Genomic DNA, 24,708 nt, shown 5'->3' on the forward strand with positions numbered 1-24,708 from the left:
GCAAGATTGTACTGTGTGATGTAAAAAAGAGGGGAAGAAAAGAGAGGGAAAGGTTTTTCACCCTTTTTTTTTTCACGTTTTGCTTTTATTCCTTTCTTCTTTTGGTTTGACACTTCTGATGACTGTTTCCTAGACCAAGGAAATATTTTTGGGTGGTCCTGCGCACTAGCAGCCCCCCCTCCCTCCCCCTGTGTACATAAAGCCGTTTCAATTGTGCGCTGAAACGATGTTTCATAATGCTAATCACAACCAACTAGCCCAGCTGTCCATACTTAGCGACAATCGTTCATAGTGACACAATCGAGGAAGCTGTTTGCAGTTTAATTGAAAATAATTTCAAATTGGCACGAAAAGTCTCAAAACCTGGTAAGTGGTGGGAACTGGTGGTGAAACCTTGGCACTTCACATGTATGCAATGAAATTATTGTAACTGCTATTAAGTTCCACATACTGTTTAAGATCAGTCTCTGTACTATAGAGGTTTGCCCTTTATTTTATGTATATTATGAGCTAAGAAAAGGTACACTCAAATGAATGGTGCAGCTTTCGCAGCAATGAGTCGAGTGGCAGAGCCATGACATCCTTCAATGCATAATGGTGCACATGACTGCCTTCGTATGCACACAAGTTTGTGAGCACCCAGAGTTATGTGATCTTCATGTGACGTTTTAAACTAAATGTGCTGTAAATGGATGCCAACACTACATGAATAGCACTACTGGCTTTGCTGAGGTTTAAAAAAAGCAATGACTTGTATACGTCCAAAGTATTTGTAAACTATGAAAGAATGTAGCTATTATTGTATAAATAATTCAACACTTCCAACAACTTGATAAAACATTTCTTACAGCTAGGGCTGTACTTGCTGTCTGCTTCCCAACAATGCCAGCGTATAATCGCTATCACGCTCACCTCTCAATGTTTCAAGCATGTATGCCTTATTTGCTCACTGCAGAGAAAAAAATTCTGATGAAAAAATGTTCCATGGCTGTTTACGAGTTGCCACTGTATGATTGGACACACTGACTGGTAAGCTCTTTGTCACACTTGGGAGAAGTAGAAGAAAAAGGAAGGTAACATTAAAATTGGTTGACAATCCCTTTAAACCTTATCAGTAGTCTGCACCAGCATAGAACGACATCAGTGGCTTAACCTCAAGAGGAGCTCCGGTATCACTCGCTCCTTGTATACGCTAATGATTGCATCCTTGAACTCATCAAAGGCACAGCTGTTGTAGTGTAGAACAGCACAACAAAAAGAAATGTCACTACAACAAGCAAAAAAATGGGCCTCCTTTACATGACACAGTCATTTGCACGTTAATTTGCGTGCAATACTCTAATTTAGGCTCCAAGGTATCATAGTTCTTGAATGAGTTGTCCAGCTTCGTTGGACATTTAATCTCCAAGAGGGCTTCCTTGCCCTCGTAGCATTTGCATGATAATATTGCATAACCATCAGGGGAACAACCTATGAAGGGAAATTCCTCGCATAAAACGAGCCTTCTCCAATGCATTTCAAGTGTGTGCCCCAGTGCTTCTTGCCATGTCTTGTATGCAACATGCGCTGCACTTTCCTTCGAAATGCCAACATGCATTGCTGGTGTTGTAACAGTTCTGCTTCTTAAAATAAGCATAAGAAATGGGTCAATGTCGGCCGCACCTTTCGAACGAAGAAAAGTCTTCGCTCGAGTCATACAGGCATGAGCAATGCTTGCAGTTACAAGGCCCTTTCTATATCTGTGACATTCTGGAGAATTCGACTGTCCCTGTGTCAAGGATTCACTCTCACTCTTGGCACGCTCTCCACCATACAATTCACACACATGGAGTATGACCTCTTCTGGTGCCTTCTGCTTCAGTTCTTTTACTTGAACCCTCAGCATTTCCAACATAGGAAGTGGGGCTGAACGGCAGGCTTGTTTAGCTGCAAACATAAACACAGACTTCTATCAGGTTCAGGAGAAAGAAATCAACTGCAGAGTAATAAGTCTGCACCAAAATTGCAATTCTGCAACTACGAATATCACAAAAAATATTATTCAAGGTCAACTTATGCCAAATTTACAATATAGAAAATGCTACTGAAAAGCATGAAACTCGCAGTAGCATGTGCTTAATAACAAACTATATCTAGCGGAGAGCCTACACTGGCGGGGGAGGCACCAGTTCAAGATTGGAGAGCTCGGTACTGAAAGTTGTTGCCACCTGCTCATTTAGGCCCAGAAGAAAAAAGATTTTCAATGTCATGAAATGCCGACTTGTTTAGTTGCCCCAACAGTGCCCAAGTGCAACTGCTGCCATTGTATGCCCTCTCATGTAGGCTACGTGTAGTTGCAGCAAATAATGCATCCTGTTATTGTGGAGAGAGCTGCAGAAGGGTGGCCTCTAAAAACTAAAGCATGTCATACAGAAAAAAGATGCTTTCAAAAGGAGGATGCCAAAATGCTGTGTAATCTGCTATGTCACCTTCCTTTTTGCAGCTTTGCAATTTTTTAGCCTTTTGTGCACTCTCAGAAGAATTATACTTAATTAGCTGTGATCACGGTCTGCGCTTCACATTAAGGTGTGAAGAGTCTTCCAGGAAAGGATTGTCTGGCTTTCTGTGTAGCAAAATACACCTATGTAGGCCAGTGTCCACACTGGTGGTGACAAACATGAATGAATTAATGTTTGATGTTTAATGGCACAAGGGCCAAATATGACCAAAGAAGGCATTGTCTGTGGTAATGAGTTTGCAGTGTAATTATGATTTCTATGAAGTTGGTGTGACGTGGCTGTAAAGGGGCCTTAAAATAGTCTCTCTAAAGTGCGTAAAATTTGTATAATAAAATTATGGCGATGACGTATGACTTGTACTATGAACATTGAGACGCATTACAAAAGAATGATGCGATATGTAAAATATATCTGGTTATAAGAAATGCTAGAGCACTACTGCCTCCTTAGAGCCCATGAAACACAAGGGTCTGGAGGCACGTGCTATGCAAAACAATTATCGCAACGGCATCCTCTGGAGCGAGGATGCTCTACAAATTTAATGGGCTTATAACATGCAGAACGACATCATTTAAGAAGTTGAGGACTGCCTTGGTGTTAAAAAGCGGTTCCTTACCAAGAGACATAGCCGGGTGTAGAGGGATGTAATAATGGTATGCAAGCGGAAAATGTTTCTTTCTCTCCGTTTCGGCTTCCCGACACTCCTGCAGCACATGGAGGACGGTCAGCCTCTCACAGCATCTACCACAGGTTGGAGGTTCACTTCCAGTAAGTAGAAAATGATGGGTCCCAAATGTGCGTCCTATTCTGAGGCGACAGAATAGGACATCTGTCCCCACAGGGGCGTCTGCGCAAGCAGGCGTTTGGTGTGTTGCGACACCACGTACCCGAGCACACGAGGGTTGGACCCTCCCGCGTCTAACCGTGCGCGGCTTAGCCGTGTCCGGGGAAAGGGGGATCCTGGGGGTTGAGCCGATGCCGGGTGTTCGGACCTTTAAGGCCCCCCGGCGGAGGCAACACACCTCTTTGGCCTCTGCTTCACGTAGACGGCACCCCCGGACTGACCCACCCGGGGGAAATCGGTAGTTGCCTTTTCCTTTCTCTTTCTCCCTCAAATCTTCGTCTTTCTCTCACTTTTAATCTTTCCTGTCCTCTCTTTATTTTCGTATTACTTCCAGCTTCGTAGGCGGCGAGGGTTAACCTTGTGCACTATATCCAGTCTTGGGTATATGTATTTGGTTATAGCGGGGTTGTACCGCTGGCGTGCGCAGAACTGAATATTTCCGTCCTGTGTCGTCCCCTGGTTGGGCTCCATGGTGGGCGGCGGCCATCCCTGCCGAAAAAACCATACTTCTAATGGCCACTTCCTTTCCCCGACTACCTGATCGCCCTCCGAAACGAGGGCGCACCGAAGATATTTTCCAATTTCTTGGGAACAAACAGCCAAACTTCCCCCGATTCCATGTAATTCATTCAAACAATCCTGAAAAGACCATGAGAATGATTTCTCCTTTCCTCGTATCTAAGCACCTAACTGAAACTCTTGGTACCGGCTATATAGCAACGAAAATGGCTAGCGGCGATCTCCTTCTGGAACTCCGCAATCCGAAACAGCATGAAAATCTTCCTAAAGTTCAGTCATTTGGGGAAATCCCAGTAACAGTAACCCCACACCGAACTATGAACACCAGCCGTGGTGTTGTTTCTGACGACGATTTGATGGAGCTCACAGAAGCCGAACTGTTGGAAGGCTGGAGTGAGCAAAACGTGATCAATGTTAAAAGAATCATGCTAAGGCGCGACGGCAAGGAGATAAAAACCAAGCATCTTGTATTGACTTTCTCCTCAAGCATTCTGCCTGAGACACTCGAGGCCGGCTACGTAATGCTACGGGTCAGGCCGTATGTTCCAAATCCTCTCCGCTGTTTCAAATGCCAGCGTTTCGGCCACAGTTCCCAGAACTGCCGAGGCCGGCAGACATGTGCAAAATGTAGTTCCCGTGACCATGCCTCTGAAACGTGCGAAAACGCTCCACACTGCGTGAACTGTGATGGCGAGCATGCCGCATACTCGCGGTCATGCCCGTCGTGGAAGAAAGAAAAAGAAGTAGTCACAATCAAAGTAAAAGAAAACATATCATTCAAAGAGGCACGCAGGCGGGTTGCATACCTTCCTAAGGCCAGCTTTGCCGAAGTGGCGCGTCAGGGGGCAGCGTCACAACGGCCTCCGGCGGCTGTCCGACCCACGACCCGTGAGTCGGCAGTTACGCCATCTGCCCCCGCGGCGGTTGCAGCTAGCGCTGCTCCGTCAACCCAGCAGACGGGGCCACCGACCCCGAAGGTGGGCGCAGCCGAGGCTGCCTCGACCTCCCCGGCCCCTCCCAGCGCTGGCAACAGCCGGCGCAGCCAAATCCCACAGGGAGCCCCATCGACCTCAGGGCTGGTGGGCGCAGGGGTCTTGCCTTCCGAGGTGAGACTCTCACGAAAAACTTCTCGCTCGCAAGAGCGCGTGTCCGGCGCCTCACAAGAGGCAATGGACACAACACCTATACCTACGGCGCAGCAAGCGCCTAAGGAGCGGCGAGGTTCCCTCGAGCGCTCCAGAAAAAACAAAACCCCGGTTACAGGGCCTCGAAAGAGCTCTGTAACCTAAGGCATCACCTCCCTTTCCGTAGACACAGTACTTATTTAAAATAAATATGGATACACAAATTATCCAATGGAACGTCAGAGGTCTTCTTAGAAACCTGGATGACGTACAAGAACTCATACACAAACACAATCCAAAAGTGCTGTGTTTACAGGAAACACACCTAAAATCAAAACACACAAACTTTCTCCGACAGTATATAACTTTTCGCAAAGATCGCGATGATGCTATCGCATCATCGGGAGGTGTAGCTATAGTTATCCACAAAAGCATTGCGTGTCAACATTTACAGCTCCAAACGCCTCTTGAAGCAGTGGCAGTTCGAGCTGTCCTCCTAAACAAACTCATCACCATTAGCTCGCTTTACGTACCCCCACACTACAAATTAAACAAACATGAATTCCAGTCATTTATAGACGAATTGCCAGAACCTTATGTTGTTCTTGGTGATCTCAATGCGCACAGCTCCCTGTGGGGTGACTGTCGTATAGATGCGCGAGGTCGTCTTGTTGAACAGTTCCTTTTTTCTTCTGGTGCGTGCCTTTTGAATAAGAAGAAACCCACTTATTACTGTCTTGCAAATAATACCTTTTCTTCAATTGATCTCAGCATAGTTTCCCCGTCTATACTGCCTGAACTGGAGTGGGAAGTTGCGAACAATCCTTACGGAAGCGACCACTTCCCCATACTATTAAGAACACTTAAAGAAAACGAATATCTACCACAGGCTCCTAGGTGGCAGGTCGACACAGCCGACTGGGAGAAATTCCGAACCATAACTAGCATATCATGGGATGACATGTCCTCGTTACAAATTGATGCTGCTGTGGATTACCTTACAGCTTTTATTATAGATGCCGCATCTAAATGCATACGTGAAGTAAGTGGCTCGGCATGCAAACGGCATGTCCCGTGGTGGAACGATGAATGTAGAGTCGCACGTAGGAATCAAAACAAAGCGTGGGGGTTGCTACGCGCTTCGCCCACTGCAGAGAATCTCGTTAACTTTAAGAAAGTTAAGTCTCAAGGCAGGAGAACCCGCCGACAGGCCAGAAGAGAGAGCTGGCAAAAGTTTTTATCGAACATCAACTCGTTTACAGATGAGGCGAAAGTCTGGAACCGCGTAAATAGAATTAGAGGGAGACAAACATATTCACTCCCTCTGGTAAACACACAGGGTGATACGCTGCAACATCAGGCAGACTCACTTGGGGAGCACTTTGAGAGTGTGTCAAGTTCAAAACATTATTCGAAATCCTTCCTGAAATATAAGCAAATAGAAGAATGTAAGCCACTGAAAAGAAAATGTCCACAGAGTGAATCCTACAACTGCCCATTCAGTATTGCTGAGTTGAAAGCTGCCTTGAGCTCATGCAAGAGCTCTGCACCCGGATCTGACAGAATCATGTATGAAATGCTCAAAAACTTACACGATGAGACGCAAGTTACACTACTCACACTTTTCAACACCATCTGGGATGCAGGGTACCTTCCAACCGCATAGAAGGAAGCTATTGTGGTCCCTGTTTTGAAACAAGGTAAAGACCCTTCCTCAGTGGCAAGTTACCGCCCGATAGCCCTCACAAGTTGCCTTTGTAAGGTATTTGAAAAAATGATTAATCGGCGACTGATCCATTTCCTTGAAATGAGCAAAATGCTTGATCCTTATCAATGCGGCTTTCGAGAAGGGCGGTCCACAACCGATCATCTCGTACGTGTTGAAGCAAATATTCGGGAGGCATTCATACATAAACAGTTCTTCCTATCGATATTTCTCGATATGGAAAAGGCCTATGACACAACGTGGCGTTACGGAATCTTAAGAGACCTGTCAGAAATGGGCATCCACGGTAATATGCTTAACATAATGGAAAGCTATCTGTCAAATCGTACGTTCCGGGTAAAAGTAGGCAATGCACTCTCACGTCCTTTTACGCAAGAAACGGGTGTACCCCAAGGAGGCGTGCTCAGCTGCACGCTCTTCATCGTGAAGATGAACACGCTTCGCGCTTCATTACCTCAGGCCATCTTTTACTCTGTCTACGTGGACGACATTCAGATAGCTTTCAAATCCTGTAACCTCGCAGTGTGCGAGAGACAGGTACAGCATGGCCTGAACAAAGTCTCAATGTGGGCAGACAGGAATGGCTTTAAGATCAATCCTAACAAAAGCACTTGCGTTCTTTTTACAAGAAAGAGAGGAATGATCCCAGACCCTTGCTTAGAACTGGGTGGACAACAAATACCTGTAAACAAAGAACACAAATTTCTAGGTGTCATACTTGACTACAGACTCACTTTCGTCCCCCACATTAAACATCTTAAAGAAAAATGTCTAAAAACGATGAACATAATGAAACTCCTATCCCAGAGTACATGGGGTAGTGACAGGATGTCTTTATTGAAACTCTATAAAAGCCTCATTCGTTCACGCCTAGACTATGGTGCCGTGATTTATCACTCTGCCGCCCCGAGTGCGCTAAAGATGCTAGACCCTGTTCACCATCTGGGTATCCGTTTAGCCACAGGAGCTTTCAGAACGAGTCCCGTACAAAGCTTATATGCAGAATCGAATGAGTGGTCACTTCATATCCAGAGAACATACATCAGCCAAACATATTTTTTGAAAGTCCACTCTAATCCTGAACATCCCTGTTTTAACACCATTAACGACATGACATATGCTACACTGTTTCGTAATCGTCCTTCCGTAAGACAGCCTTTCTCGCTGCGTGTGAGGGAGCTTAGTCATGAAATGCATGTTCCACTTCTTGAACTTCGCCTAATGCATCCAGCCAAGCTGCTACCTCCTTGGGAGTGGCAGTTGATACAATGCGATACATCTTTCATGGAAGTTACAAAAAACGCCCCAGAGATTGCAATCCAAATGCATTTCCGGGAACTCCAGCACAAATACTCCTGTACGGAGTTCTACACAGACGCATCGAAGTCACACGACGGGGTGTCCTATGCAGCCGTCGGTTCATCCTTCTCGGAATCCGACGTACTGCATCCGGAAACTAGTATCTTTACGGCTGAGGCCTACGCAATATTGTCGACCGTGAAGCATATAAGGAAAACAAAACTCAGAAAATCAGTTATTTTTACGGACTCCCTAAGTGTTGTGAAGGCTTTGATATCGTTCTGTAAGCGCAAAAATCCTGTTTTAATTGAACTCTATTCCGTGTTATGTAAAGCATATGTATCTAACCAGCATGTGATTATATGCTGGGTGCCTGGCCATAGGGGCATCCAGGGTAACGTTCTAGTGGACCAGATGGCCACATCAATTTCATTACATGCAGTTAGTCCTACTGCTCCGGTCCCTGTCAAAGACCTGAAGCCTTTCTTAAGAAGGAAACTACGAAACCACTGGCAACGCATGTGGGACGAAGAAATAAATAATAAGCTCCACTTGTTAAAGCCACAGTTAGGATTCTGGCCTTCCGTAACAAAATCACGCCGGACAGATGTCCTATTCTGTCGTATAAGAATAGGACACACATTCGGCACACATAACTATTTACTCACCGGAAACGAGCCTCCAACCTGCGGTAGATGCGGGGAGAGGCTCACCGTCCTCCACGTCCTTCTGGAGTGTCGGAAAGCCGAATATGAAAGAAAGAAACATTTTCCGATAGCATACCAGCAGCAGATCCCCCTTCATCCAGTAATGTTACTCGGCCCAGAACCGCTATTTGACACCGTCGCAGTTCTAAGTTATCTGAAAGATGTTGTGTTTCATGTTTTTAGCCCCACATGTTCGTAGCGTCTCCTCTCTTCAGAGGATGGCGCTATGATAATTATTTTTGAATAGCACATGCCTCTAGGCCCTTGTGGTTCAAGGGCTCTGGCGAGGCAGCAGTGCTCCAAGTAATTTTACCATCTTATATATTTTATAATTTGCATCATCCTTCTACGATGGATTTTAATGTTCATAGTACTCGTCATTAATCATCGCCATAATTTTATAGCACATAGATTTTACGCACTTTACAGCGACTATTTTTAGGCCACTTTACAGCCAAGCCACATCTCCATAATACATCGTCAACATCACCACTTGTCATGGCGCTCTTTGGCCACACCTGGCCCTTGCGCCATTAAACACCACAAATCATCATCATCATAGGACATCTGTTCGCCGAGATTTTGTTGGGGAGGGCCAAAAACCTAACTGTGGCTTTATAACATGCAGTTTATTATTTGTTTCTGCATTCCACATGCGTTGCCAGTGTTGTCGCAATTTCTTTCTTAAGAAAGGCTTCAGATCTGTGACAGGGACAGCAGCTGTAGGAAAAGTGGTTAGTGGTGTGAGTGATGTGGCCATTTTGTCAGCTAGTACATTACCATCGATGCCTCTATGGCCAGGTACCCAGCATACTACAACATGTCTATGTGGTAAATAAATACTGCATAAGAGTGAGTAAAGTTAAATTAAAACAGGATTTGTAAACTTTTGTAAAGAATTCAGCGCTTTTACAAGACTTAACGAGTCTGTGAATATTATTGCTCTGTCAAGTTTTAATTTCTTTATATGTTTTACTGCAGACAGTACAGCATAGGCTTCTGCAGTGAAGATACTCGTTAAGGGGTTCAGTACATCAGATTTAGAAAAAGAGGGACCAACAGCAGCATAAGTTACGCTAGAATGCGATTTTGATGCGTCTGTGTAGAATTCGGAACAACAGTACTTAACGTGTCTGTGCAGTACGGAACAGCCCAGAACCACTCTGACACCAATGCAGTCCTAGGTTTCCTGAAAGATGTGTTACATGTTATTAGCCCCACACATTCGTAGCGTCTCCTGTCTTCAAGGATGCCGCTGTGATAGTTGTTTGGTATAGCACATGGCCTCTAAGGCCCTTGTGTTTTAAGGGCTCTGGCGAGGCAGTAGTGCTCCAGGTAATTTTACTATCTCACTTATTTTCTATATTGCATCATAATTTCATGGTGCATTTTAATGCTCATAGAACATGTCATTTGTCATTGACATAATCTTAATACAGATAGATTTTACACACTCTAGAGCGCCTATTTTTAAGGCCCCTTTACAGCCACGTCACATGAACTTCATAGAATTCATAACTACACTGCGAACTCATCACCACGGACCTGGCACTCTTTGGCCATACCTGGCCCTTGCGTCAATAAACATCATACGTTCATTCATTCATACCCTTTTTCGGCGAGACAAAACAGCCTCAATGACCATTGTGTATTGCATCCACAATACAACAGTGGCATTTTAACAGCAGTGCAATTGTGAAAATGCTAAAATGGCTATATAAGTTATGGTGAAGCAGTTACTGCACAAACATATGGGACCTGGAATAATAATTAGCAGCATGCACTTGGCTGCATGCCACCTTGAGGCTGCATGTCTAATGAATAATCGAGATTTTAGCACATATGGTCTTTTTACATTTCGTGTGTGTCTGCAGTGCCATACAGACACCACACAGCACATAGAAGAACACTAAACCCATCACCCATTACCCATTACCATTCAGTAGGGGTGTGTGAGTATTCAAAACATTTTGAATATTTCAAACCGTCAACTGCGCCCAATTAAACGGAATTGGAGCAAAAGCACCGTAAGTTTTCACCCCTCGGGCATAGTATAGACATAAAACATGAGAACTCGCCTAGTGGAACAGGCTACGTCGCTTAAGTAGCCATACATTACAGGCTATGCAGTGAACATTCGCACACTCTAAAGAGTTCTGCGCATGCGAAGAAACTACTGGTCTGCTCCTAACGCTTCGTTTGTGCTTTTAATAAACAACACTTCATGATGTGCTATGTAATGACAGAACCTTCCTGACTGTACCACGATCTGAACATTGTTTTATATTAATGCTGCTAATGCCTGTTCATTATTCCAAAACCATTCGATTCGATTCTGGATGATTTCCATTCGATTCGGTCTCAAAATTCACTGTTCGCACACCCCTATTATTCAGAAACACTGAGGTGGATATTAAACAGCAATCTTTAGGAAAAACTTCTCTGGATAAGAAGTTGTCGTGCACGCATGCCAGGTGTATTGTCCCCCACACCATTAACAGGTGGCAGGTGCTCTTGGCAAGTATTTCTCCTGTACGCCTGCATCGGCTGGTGGGAACATAGAGACCGAGTGGCTCAGGTTCTCTTCATAGGAGAGCTACGTTGTGCAGGGCAGCGCAAGCTGTTATTATGTGAGCTGCATTACGAGGCTTGTGCTGCAGCTTCATGTCTAAGCAGGGAAAGCACCCTTTCCACACTTCAAAGGCCCTTTCTATGGAGTTGCAGGTCTTGATGTGCACCTTGTTGTATCTGATAGGATGACAATACAATGTGATTAGTCAGTTTTCGAATACACATTGTACATCATATTGTGCCAAAGCTTTTCTTCTGTGTAGTTAGCACAGATCTACATTGAATGGCTACAAATACATTCCATTTCCTGCAAACGATGCAGCACATTGCTAGATTCACATTCGTTCTGCCCAGCCATATTTCATTACCGACCGTTAAGTTGAATGGAGCTGTAACAATCTGGCGCTATATAGGTGATGCCATCTGTGTGCTCTTGGTGCAGCAGCAGATAACAGAGGAACATGTTGCTTATGCGTTACAGCTACTCACTGTAACACACACACTTCAGGTGTATCGCATAGCTTTACAAGACCAGTATGTTATCATGGAGAGAGGTGCTACCTATCATATACTCCCCTAAAAAGATTAGGCATTACTTGCCTGCCTTCTGGCGAGTTGGCTCGACCTGGCTCAGCAAGGGGGGTCATCAGGAAAGGAGAGCAGGCATAGCCCATGTCCCCAAGCAGCTGACCAGGCACACGGTGCGGTTCGTACATAACACGTACTAAAGAGTTGTCGAATATACGACTCATGGGCAGACCCCGGCCAGCTCGCTACAATGTTGATAAACTGCAGCATTGGTCCGGCAGCCGCCTGCAAAAAAACCTAGAGTATGAGTGCAGGAGCAGCATGTTGTCATTGCAACAACTGTAACTACATTTTACCTCCCAGCAAGACGGAAGATAAAAATTAGAAAACAACTGAAGGCTGTCTTACAGAAATTTTCAACTAACTAAATATTTCATGTGGTCCATAATTCTACGCCCTGTTTTTGCCAAGGCACATGTAAATACGGAGTTTGTTGCACAGCTTGTAGGGGTCACGATGGACAGAAGTGTCATAGCCCATTTCTTACTTTCTCAAATAAAAACGTGTGCACGTGTACATCATATCAGTTGCTTCATAATCGGCAAACAAAGCTTATGGCCTGAAAGCACTACAGTTGAGACCACACACTCGACTATATAAAATGCGGTACTCGTACCGTCTCTCCATGAAATATAGCGTGCGAGTGAATATGATGCACGTAACATAGTTACGTAAAACAGCATGCGAGAATTGTAATATGATGATTAGGACTTTTACTGCTGCTTTTACGTTTGTGCAAAACTAATCACTTACGATCCCTACACATTGTGAAAAAGGGCTTACCTGAACGTTAACAGAAAACACTTCTTTGCGGTTGCGGTAAACTTCTGCGTCATCACCTCCGGGACTCTTGCTGCGTACATGTGTACCGTCGATGCAGCTGTTCATTTCGAGGAAGTGGGCGATCTCATGGAAATCTTGCATCACACCTGACAACTGTGAGGCATCCGGAAAGTGTACAACTGCTCGGAACAGGTGCCTTGCAAGAAGGCGCGTCACTCTTTTCACCGTGCGACACACCGTGGGCTGGGACACATTAACCAAGTCTCCGTTCACAATTTGAAAAGTTCCAGCGTCGTAAAATATCAGTGCCACAAGCAGCTGCTGCATGGGTGTCAGCAGCAGTCCTCGGTTGTTGCCGCTCGCTTCAAGTGACAGAAAGGCAAGCAGCTCACGAACTGTTTCCTTCATGAAGCGACAGCGTGGGATGAACTCATCGTCGTCGAATACCTCCATCGGGTTCAATCTGTCACGCATCCATGGCCATGGCACGGTTTGCATGTAAAATGTATCACCGAAGACAACGTCACAGGCTCTACATGCAAATTCGTATGCACTAATTCTTCTGGCGACATCGCTCCTAAAGCCGCCATGGCTCCTCAATCTGTCAAGCCCACTTCAAGGTAGCGTTGGCCCTGTCTTGACGTTTTCGCTCGCTTGATCAAGTGAAGGCCGCGAGGAGGCACTTCAAGTCAAGGGAGGTTTATGATGTGCGTTGGTGCCGACTTAAGGCGGCCGCAAGTCAAGTTTGAGTTAAGGCGCATTTCCGAATGTGGGGGTAAGTGTGGAAAGTCTGACAGGAAAAAGAGTTGGTCATCATCAGTGGAATGTTGATGGCCTGATCCTTTACCCGATATTCCGAACTGATGCCACTTTGCACAATTCCATGATGCTCCGTCGCATGTCACATAGTCCTCTCTCAGCCCAGCATGCTCAGTTAGCATCACCGCTTCCAAGACGATCTTGGATATTAGTGGCGCCTTGACATTGCCCTTAGAGGCAAACACACAGAGAATCTGGTGCCAGAAATTTGACAGCGGTCAGGTTCGTGGCAGTCCCTTGCGACCGCTAATCCGGGGTCGCAAGGAACTGTTTTGTCAGATTCGGGTGTAAACGGACGAAGGTCTACAAAACCATCAATCTATCCACCTCCCACAACACCCAAGTTCTCGTAAAGTTTCATTTCATCGATTATGAGCCCTTAATTCGCTCAATTTTTTCGTCTTCTTCATGATGCCTGAAAGCACATGTGAATTGAACCCGAAGCTGCTCTCATACTGCCTCTTGTATTTCTTGAGGCAGCTTCGGCTGGGCAGAGCAAGTATTTTTTCTCTGCAGATGTGTTCGTAAAGTCGAGGACTTTTCATTTCATGTGCATGATGATGCACTCGAGTAGTCACTCTGGACTATAACACATGCCATTTGGGGACGCATGCCTTTGTCCTGAGGCAACGCACTGTTTCTGCTTTCGCCTTCATTTTCATGACAGAGCTCGGTCTTACTTTTTGTTTCGTTTTCCTGCACCTTTGGTTAATCAAAAGCTTTCTGAGACACTTGCACTTCATACAGCATTTCTCTTCGAGTCCTGACACTCCCTTGCAACACTTGTTCTAGATGGTGTCACTCCACACTGTTAAGTTCGCATTCGAAGACGCAAACGAGAACTCTTCCAAAAGTCCGGCCCCTGCGCAAACACGGATGGTGTCAACATCCTTCAGCAAAGAAGCTGGATCCCCTGAGTTTTCCAGGGCGATCAGAACCCCTTGCACAAACACTTCGCATTTCACCACAGTGCCGACGTTTGGGAAAAGCACAAACTTTTGTGCATGCAGAACACGTTTTTTTGGCACAGCTAAGCACACACTGTAAGCTACCTTTAACGGTTCTTCGCTGAGAATGTGCTTTCCCCACCAGTTGGATGAACGAACGAGGGCTACACAGCGATCCAGTCCTAAAATTGAATGACGCCATACTGCCGATCAAACAAGACCATAAGTTTTTAGGAGTAACCTTTGACACCAAACTAAACATCCTAGCTCACATAAGAACACTAAAGATAAAAGCAAATAAAACGTTAAATATCCTCAATAGTTTTAGCTCATACATACTGGGGTTCTGACCGAACGTGTCCGTTACGTATCTACCGGTCTCTTGTATTCTAGACTACAGCTGCATGGTTTATGGCTCAGCCAGAAAGTCTTACATTCGAAGACTTGATTCAGTACATAACCTTGGACTGCAACTGGCAAGTGCTGCCTACCAAACATCGACTGTCCCTAGTTTATACGTTGAGTATAATGAACCTCCCTTACAGCAGTGCAGAGCATTGCTCACTTTTTCCTATGTGCTCAGAGTTCCGTCCTCACCACCAACACATGCTACGACATTGTCACACAGTGCAACTCGCGCTTAAGCCCCAACCAGGCGTACGTGTTGGAACGCGTCCGCACACACTGTGCTGACTCGCCGTCGCGCCCGACGAAGGAAGAGGGCGAGCACCCAAACGATGCGCGAGTTGCCGCACGTAAATAAACCGAACATACTTAGGCCGCTTGTCCTGCGATATGAGGAATATTTTCGGGAGTATGATATTCATCACGAGGTCCTCCAGGTTGCCAAAAAACCACGATTGTCCCCGTGGCACGATTTCACACAATTATGTCACTGGACATAACACATTTAACGAAAAGAGACACCCTACATGAACACATTATACAAGAATTCCGTGCTCGTTAGGTCAAATATCAAAGTAACACGAAATTCTACTCTGATGGCTCTAAAGCAAAAGAACAAGTGGGTGTAGGGGCCGTAACAGAAAATTGGGAAGCAAGTATTCGTTTACCAAAACATGCCCATTTTCACTGCTGAAGTTTATGCTGTATGGGTTGTAGCTAAATATGTTATCACTGACAGACACAAAAATACAGTCATACACTGATTCCTCAAGTACACTGAAGGCTGTGGATCTGAAATCTGAGTGTGAACCCCTGCTAAGGGATATATTAAACATGGTCGCGCTTAACAAGTACAGGAAATCAATTCGTTTCTGCTGGATACCAAGCCATGTTGGGATACCGGGTAACGAAGCAGCTGATAGATGTGCATCGATGGCAGCGTACAAAGACATAACAAACACAACACTTCCATATAAAGATAGTATCCGTGCGATAAAGAAAGGCCTTAACGTCAAAGTGGAAACACAAATAGGACCATTGTACAGACAACAAGCTACATCTTACTAAGCCCGTACTTGGTAAGTGGAAGTCGTGTAACCACCAGGAGCGCTTCTTTGAAGTAGTTTTATGCCGAATACGCATTGGCCACACACACCTCACACATAATTATTTACTACACAACTACAACTACACATACCTTTACATCCTGCTTTAATTTTAGGAGATGATCCGATAGTCCCATTGCCTGATGTGCGTAAATTTCTAGACGGCACTGGCTTTTTACACAAAATATAGATTAGCACAGCCTTTCTCCTCTTGAATAGTATCTTAAAACAGCCCTAGCTACTTTTGCACCACTAAACTAATTTAAATATTTCTTGGGGAGCACTTTGAGCGTGTCGAGCTCAGTTCATTATTCTAAATCCTTCCTTAAATACAAACAGTCAAAAGAGCGTAAGCCAGTTGTAGGTAAATACAGACAGAACAAAACATAACCAGCGCTTGAGTATTGCCAAGTTCAGAGCTGCCTTGATCGCATGCAAGAGCTCTGCACCGGGACCTGACAGAGTCATCTATGACATGATCAAAAACTTGCACACTGATACACAAGTGTAAGTTATTGCCTGATGGCTCTTACAGGTTGCCTGTGCAAGCTTTTTGAAAAAATAATTAATCGTAGACTCATACATTTCCTTGAACGTAACAATATGCTTGATCCCTATCAGTGTGGCTTCAGAGAAGGCCAGTCTACAACTGATTTTGCACGCACTGAAGGATATATTGGTGATGCATTTGTACATAAACAGGTTTTCTTATCGATATTCCTCAATATGGAGAAGGCGTATGACACACCGTGGCGTTACCGGATCGTACGAAACTTAACGGGAATGGGCATCCATGGCATTTGCTAAACCTAGTAGAAAGCTATTTGTCTAATCGTACTTTCCGCATAAAAATTGGGAATGTATTGTCACGTCCATCTATGCAGGAAACTGCCCATTGGACCACAGATCGCCAGTGAACATCCAAAGGATATCCTACAATGGATATTTTGACGTCCATCATATATTCACAGAAGTCCCGATAATGTACTATGGATGTCCATAGGATCGTCCGACAGAAAATGCACATCCAACGAACGTACATCGTACATCAAAATCAGATATTCGGATGCCCACAGGATCGTCCGACAGAAAATGCACATCCAACGAACGTACATCGTACATCAAAATCAGATATTCGGATGCCCACTGGACATTTGAAGATAACCCATTGGACCACCAACGTCCTACAGATGTCCAGCAGAGATGCAAAATGGGACACTCGAAAGTCCCTGGATCATCCATGGGATTGTCCCATGCACACGAATTGACATTCATGAAACGTCCCACGAACGTCATAATGGGATATTCGGACATCCAAGAGATGTTTAAATGTGGATTATTTTAATTACCTAATCCTGAGTACATCCTAAGGACATTTTTGTGAGGATGCAGGACGCTTCTGGGGCATTTTGTTACCAGTCATCCAAAGGACGTTTGTAAGACAAATTGTGGATTTAAGATATCCACAAGATGCCCATATTGATTATAAATTAACATAATGGGGGTGTTCGTCATAATGTGCCCTAGCATTAGCAGGCCAGCTGCATTTTACCAAGTTTGACCTGGTATTGTGTTGGCTTGTGGGGCAATGATGAAAAGGAATTGCATGGATTTTGATGATCCATCCCAACGGTCTAACAAGGCGACCAAACGTTTTTGTCATGCAAAAGCTGAAGTACCAGGAGACAGGCCAGGAATACAGCCCACCACATCTCAAAGCATGCTAAAGAAGGCTGCAGTGCAGCTAAGCATTGGGCACATAATTCTGTGCTATAGGAAGCTAATAGATTACATAGAACTTAATAAAAATGCATTAAATCAAAACATACAGACATGCAAGCTACACTTTCTTTGTGCTAACAGGAACGAAGCTACAGAACTAACTACTGCTGGCTGCTGAATGATTTGACAATCTCATTAAAATGCAGCATTTATTTTAAAAAAAACAGTTGCAGGAAGATCACGAGTAGAACTTTCAAATGCACTCACAGTTTTCAGTAAAGCGCATCAATGCAAACAAATAAAACTCAATAATTTCATCACATCAGCTCAGCCATTAGGAGTTATTTATGATGCACCATGGTTAGTAAAAGTGTGCATGAAGTAAAGTGTTTACATATGCACTTTGGGTAGCAAGAAAATTAAGGGGCCACTACAGAAGTTATCATGAGGCTTGCTGTAGGCTCACTTCCATGGTCACAAGCAAGTCAATGCAAAATTTGCTGAACAGTTCAGATATGTTGGGCACTTTAAGTTACCACAGCCTTTCTCTAGGCCATATTCAGTAGCTACACACACTAACACTATTTATGCTAAAGGTGTCACAACTACGTTACGCATTAACAAAATTACTTGAGACTAGTTCAGCACTTATATATAGACACACGCAGCTCCTCTATAATCATCTATTTATAGAGCAAATGTGCTATGCATTCATAACAAGTTCCAGTGAAGGTCGCTAGAGCAAACGTGACCTTTTTGTGTAGTGACGAGACCATTTCAGTTGAGCTAATATTTTGAGATCCACCTCAGCCAGTAAAAGAACTTTAAAAGCCCTCTGCAAAAGTGGGGGTTACGAAGGAAGTTAGTGGGAGGCCTACTGCAGGTTGGCTCACTTCAACAATCACAGCCACATAAATGCAATATTTGCTGGAAAGTTCACAGGTGTCTTAGCCATGAAGGAAGCAACTCCAGACTTTCTGTGGGCCTGCTTCAGTGGTCGCACACGGTAAAGGTATTAAAGATTTGATAGACACACTGGACATTAATAAAGTTACTAAAGAGTCACTTAAGCAGTTGCAGACACGAACATTACTGGAGAGTTCACAGTTACAAAAGCAGTTACAAGACACTTGCTTTGGCACAAAACTAAACTGATTTCACTGGTACTAGAAGTTACAAGATACTTGCTGTACTTGAGTAGTTACAAATTCACCGTAAATGTTCACAGGCTCAAAGGCCTCTAAGCAAGTCAACAGAAGCTGAATGGAACCTTACCGTGGTCACAGCCAAATATTGCTGAAGCCGTCACAGATACCTTGGCGTCTACACAATTAACTAAAGGCTTGCAGCGTGCTCACTTCAGCAGTCATAGACACAAAAACACATTGTATGAGTTTACCTGTACCAAAAGCTAACAGGATTTGTGTGGGCTTGCTTCAGCGGCCACATGCAAATGCAAGTTCATTCTTAAAATTCACGTGTATCAGACAACCTTAATGGAAGTTACCAGAGGCAAAGCGTGGCTGTTCTTCCATGGCAGCAGATACAGATATCTCTGAAAAGATCACAGGTATCTTGGCGACTAAACATTTTACTAAGGCTTGCTGCAGGCTTGCTTAGCAGTCACAGATAATTACATCGCAGTTCACATGTACTAAGAAAGTTAGTGGGGCATTTCTGTGGACTTGCTTGAACAGTCACAGAGACAAAACTTAACCCAGAGTTCATAGGTACATCAGCCCATAAGAAAGTTACTACACGCTGGGTGCAGCCTTTCATCCATGGTTGCAGAACAGATCACGGTTGCGCTACACAATTTACTAGTCATCCTGCAGGATCTGTTCCAGTGGTTGCAGACAAGAAAATTCACTGTTAAAATCAGAGGTACTAAGAAAGCAGATTTCTGTGCACTTGTTTCTGTGCTGATCATCAATGAAGAATGATGTCAGCCCAAGATGACACCAGGCTGATGATAGGAACACAGCATGGCTGTAAGGCTTTCAATAAAGACGTGTTAGAAATGTGTACAAAAATTACTGTCCACCATGTTCATGTTAACAACCTGCACTTTTAACGGCAGTCTGCTGGTTCTGACAGCAACTTTGCTTCCTGGTGGCTTTGTACAAACTTCCTGAGCTAACAGTTATCAGAAAAGAACTTGCAGTGATTCAACTATGTACCGTATTTATTCGAATCTAGGCAGATAGTTTTTTCAAATAATCATATTTCAAATCTAGGGTCGGCTTAGATTCGAGGATTTTAAATAATGCACTAGTTTTTCATTGAAACTGCTAAATATGGTGCATAGCTAGCGCCATCTAGAAAAGTCACTATCGCTATCGTGGCTAGAGGGGGGTAGTGTGACGGGCGCCTTATCCGCGCCCTCGAGGAGGAGCGCGCGAAACGCGGTGAAAATTTAGCCACCGCTAGGGGCACTGCTGTGTTCAAAGGTGCGACGCTTGCGATGGCCGGGCACTGACTAGGCTTCGCCGGCTGCGTTGACGCTTCGCTGTCTGCTCTGTCGTCGTCTGTGAAATTTGCCTGCAGTGTTGTGTCGTCGCGTTGCCACACGAGGAATGGACTCTTGAGATGCAGACTGTTGGATGTAATGAACCATTAAGCCGCTCAAGTACGTGCTTTGTACCTAGATGCAAAGGCGGGTATCGATCTTGCTCGCGAAGGATTTCTGTGTTTAAAGCCCCAATTGATATCTTGTGAAAGGAGCAACGTGCTCGAGTATTAAACTGGCTGACAAAGAGCTTACCAACGACAGCGTGGTTTGTGAACGGCAATTCGACGAAACATTCGTCGAAAGGACCTATCGGCACACAGTCAACGGTGAGGTTGTGGAATTGCCGCGCGATCTTCCGCGTCTTACAGAAGACGCCGTGCCTACTGTGCTCCCTGAGGCACCTAAGTATTTCACGAAGAAAGCTCCCATGAAAAGGAAAGAGAGAAATATATGCGAGCAGCGTGGACCTGCTGAAAAACGGCAAAAGCTGAGCGTAATCAACAGGTAAAACGCCCAGCAAGAATTCGCCGCAGCGAACACGCAGCTACGCCAGGAGCCAGATATACCAGATATCATTCCCTCAGATATACAACACGCCGTGGAACTTGAGCGTGCTTGTCATAATGTCTGCCTACCTGATGCAACATGGAATAAGGTAACGTTTCCAAGTGAACGTTACAGTGTGTTTTTCGGAGTCTGTGAGCTCGAGGGCGAACAGGTTGACCACATCTTGCTGCCGAATTTAGTGAAATTCAAGTCAGAAAGCAACCAACCGGAATCATTGTGTTGCTCTGTATTCCTCAGGGTCCAATTGCCCTCACAGTGCACTGTTTCTTCGCCGGAGGAAGCGCAGTCAGTGCTCGACAGAACGCATGCACTTGTATTGTGAGGAGGCTGCGACGTGAAACTAGAGAAGCAAAGAAGATATATATCTTTTGCTGGGTATTACTTTTCCATCAAGTGCACTTACGTATGTGAAAGTAACGGCCCCTGCATTCATTGCAAATACTTAAAAACTGCAGCAGAATCAATTTTCACGAAAGCGACGGAACAGGAGAGAAACAGTTAAATAATGAATGAAGATGTTCGGTGCAACAGAGCCCTGACTATAGCATTGCCATTTCTGCTCTAAAAATATAAGCTCTCCAAGAAAAAGGAAGAGAAAATTAAATTTAAATTTTTTCAACACTGAACAATACCTTTGAGAGCGAAAAATAAACACGCTACACGCGAACCATTGCTTCTTATAAGAGAAAATACTAAGCAGTTTAATTAAATTATGATGTTTTACCTGCCAAAACCACTTTATGATTATGAGGCACGCCGTAGAGGAGGACTCCAGAAATTTCTACCACCTGGGGTTCTTTAACGTGCACCTAAATCTAAGTACACGGGTGTTTTTGCATTTCGCACTAAGCAGTTTACACTCCAAACAAAGCCAATAAAGAAACAAACACTCAAGACACATTTGACTCTGCGCTCACGTAAAAGGATTAATTCAGATGAAGTTGGCCAAATATGTCAAATCTGGTCAATGATGAGAAACATTTAATTATAAACTAAACGACGCTTGTCAGTTGCGTCTATCAGAAACATTGTGGCTTTCGTTTATGTTAAGTAGCACCATTTAAAATTTCAAACGCATGCTATTTCAACGAACTAACAAAATGACTAGTTCATGTGCTGTTAACACGGACGTGGCGTGTAATTATTGGAAACAAGGTGAAAGTAAAAACATGCGGCCCAACGCGAAACCGGCCAGCGCCGCTGGCACCTGTCGCGCAGCCAGCGCCACCTACTGGGGCCGCCATCTTTCATCACAAATTTGTGCACCCCTCCGCTCCCGCCCGTCACACCACCCCACTCTAGCCACCATACTATCGCAGCCGCTACTAGCCGTGGCAGTAGCCAACTGTACACAAGCGAGGTCGCCATTTTGACCTGTGTCGGTGTGCGGCGTGGTGTTATCGCGATGGCACCAAGCAGGAGATGCCACTACAATGCCACTTTCAAGCGAAAAGTTGTGATAGTCGCAGAGGCATCGTTGAATCTTCAAGCCGGGCGGGACATCAGCGTTGACGAGAAAAACGTCCGTCATTCGAGGGGACAATGATAGCACCTTTTTGCGTGCACCGCAACAAGGATGGCATTTAGTGGACCAAAGAAAGGCCATCACCACGAAGTGGAGACAGTTTTGGGCGACTTTGTTCAGATGCAGAGAGCACCTGCCCTTCCAGTGACAACAGAAGTGCTCCAAGCGAAAGCTAGGGAACTTTCGACGGAGTGAGGCCTAACGCCAAAGGATTTTAAAGCCAGCCGGGGCTGGCTTCAGAAATTCATGAAGCGCTTCGGCTTCAGCCTCCAACGTTGCACTTCAATCACCCAGAAGCTGCCAAGCGATTTCGAAGAAAAGCTGATAGCTTTTCAGCACTACGTGCTGCGAAAGAATGAATGAATGAATGTGTGGTTTTTATTGGCTCAAGGGCCAGGTATGGCCGCAGAGCACCACGCAAGTGTTAGTGATTTTGCAGTGGAGTAAGGGGTTCTATGCAGTTGATGTGACCTGGCTGTAAAGGGGCCTCAAAAAAAGGCGCTCTAAAGTGTGTAAAATCTGCATAATAAGATTATGGCGATGGCGTGTGATGTGTACTATGAACGTTACAATACATTTAAAAAGAATGATACGTGTGTAAAAATATATCAGGTTATAAGATATGCTAGAGCCATACTGCCTCCTTAGAGCACTTGAAACACAAGGGCCTGGAGGCATGTGCTATGCAAAACAATTATCGCAGTGGCATGCTCTGGCGCTCTATGAATTTAATGGGCTTATAACATGTAGGCCAACATCATTTAAGAAGCTGAGGACTGCTTTGGTGTTAAAAAGCGGTTCCTTACCAAGAAACGTAGATGGGTGTAGAAGGATGTAATAACGGTATGCAAGCGGAAAATGTTTCTTTCCGTTTCGGCTTCCCGACACTCCAGGAGCACGTGGAGGATGGTCAGCCTCTCACCACATCTGCCACAGGCTGGAGGTTTACTTCCAGTAAGCAGAAAATGATGAGTCCCAAATGTGTGTCCTATTCTGAGATGACAGAATAGGACATCTATTCGCCGTGATTTTGTTGCGGAGGGCCAGGAACCTAACTGTGGCTTTATCACATGCAGTTTGCTATTTATTTCTGCATCCCACATGTGTTGCCAGTGGTTTCGCAGTTTCTTTCGTATGTAAGGTTTCAGATCTGTGAGAGGCACGGAAGCAGTAGTATTAACAGCAGGGGAGGCAATTGACGTAGCCATCTGGTCTGCCAGAACCTTCGATTCCCCTGTGGCCACGTACCCAGCATATAATGATACGCTGAATAGATAGATAAGATTTCCACAGGTTGGAATAGACCTCAGTAAGTACAGGATTTTTATGTTTGCAGGGTGACATTAAGGCCTTCACCACACTTAGGGAGTCTGTATATATAACGGCTCTTTGGAGTTTTAATTTCTTTATATGCTTTACAGCCGACAATATAGCGTAGGCCTCTGCTGTAAGGACACTTGTTCCTGGATGTAGTACATCGGATTCCGAAAAAGGTGGACTGACGGCTGCATAGGATACTCCGGCATGTGACTTGGAAGCATCTGTGCAGAACTCTTTGCACAAGTGCTTGTACTGAAGTTCTAGGAAATGCATTCGGATTTCGACCTCTGGAGCATGCTTTGAAACTTTTAGAAAGGATATGTCACATTCTGTCACCTGCCAGTCCCAAGGAGGTAATAGCTTGGTTAGGCGCATTAAGCGATGCTCGATGAGTGGGACATGCATTTCATCAGCGAGAAAGGCTGTTATAGAAGGACGATTGTGGAAAAGTGTAGCACACGTCATATCGGTAATGGTATTAAAACATGGATGTTCAGGATTAGAGTGCACTTTAAGGAAATATGTAAGGCTGATGTGGTGATCTCTGCAGGTGGAGTGACCACTCATTCGATTCGGCATATAAGCTTTCAGTCGGGCGTGTTCTGAAAGCGCCAGTGGCTAAGCGGATACCTAGATGGTGGACAGGATCCAGCATCCTTAGTGCGCTCGGGGTGGCAGAGTTATACGCTACAGCACCATAATCCAATCGGGACCGAATCAGGCTCTTGTAGAGATTCATTAGACACTTTCTGTCACTACCCCACGTATCACACAAGGAAACCGCAATACAGAACAACTTCTAAGTGCCGCTCCCAAGATACGCCAGTTCCTTTATGTGGAACTGAAACCCCACGTAGTCCGGGATAGAAGTTTAAGTTCATTGTTTTTAGACATTTTTCTTTCAGATATTTAATGTGTGGAATGAAAGTGAGTCTATAGTCAAGTATCATACATAGGAATTTGTGCTCTTTGTTGATAGGTATTTGTTGTGCACACAGTTCTAAGCAAGGATCCGGGACCAGGCCTCTCTTGTAAAAAGAACACGAGAACTTTTGTTAGGATTGATTTTAAATCCATTTTTCTCTGCCCACTCTGACACTTTGTTCAAATCATGCTGTACCTGTCT

At 44.7% G+C, this 24,708-nt stretch overlaps 1 protein-coding gene across 4 annotated transcripts in view; it reads left to right on the forward strand.

Moving 5' to 3' along the window:
* LOC142556982 (uncharacterized) overlaps nucleotides 1-24,708 on the forward strand; it is a 147,794-nt gene that overhangs the window by 53,018 nt on the left and 70,068 nt on the right. The window contains exon 2 of one of the 4 annotated variants that reach the window (XR_012822693.1): nucleotides 16,821-19,444. The exons of 2 other annotated variants lie outside the window; for them this stretch is intronic. The gene's annotated coding sequence lies outside the window, so the exon portion shown is untranslated. Of the gene's footprint in view, nucleotides 1-850; nucleotides 3,265-16,820; nucleotides 19,445-24,708 lie in introns of those variants that run through there. One more of the 4 variants, XR_012822691.1, reaches the window with a different exon arrangement.

This window comes from Dermacentor variabilis, chromosome 9, assembly GCF_050947875.1.
Source record: "Dermacentor variabilis isolate Ectoservices chromosome 9, ASM5094787v1, whole genome shotgun sequence".
Lineage (NCBI taxonomy): Eukaryota > Metazoa > Arthropoda > Arachnida > Ixodida > Ixodidae > Dermacentor > Dermacentor variabilis.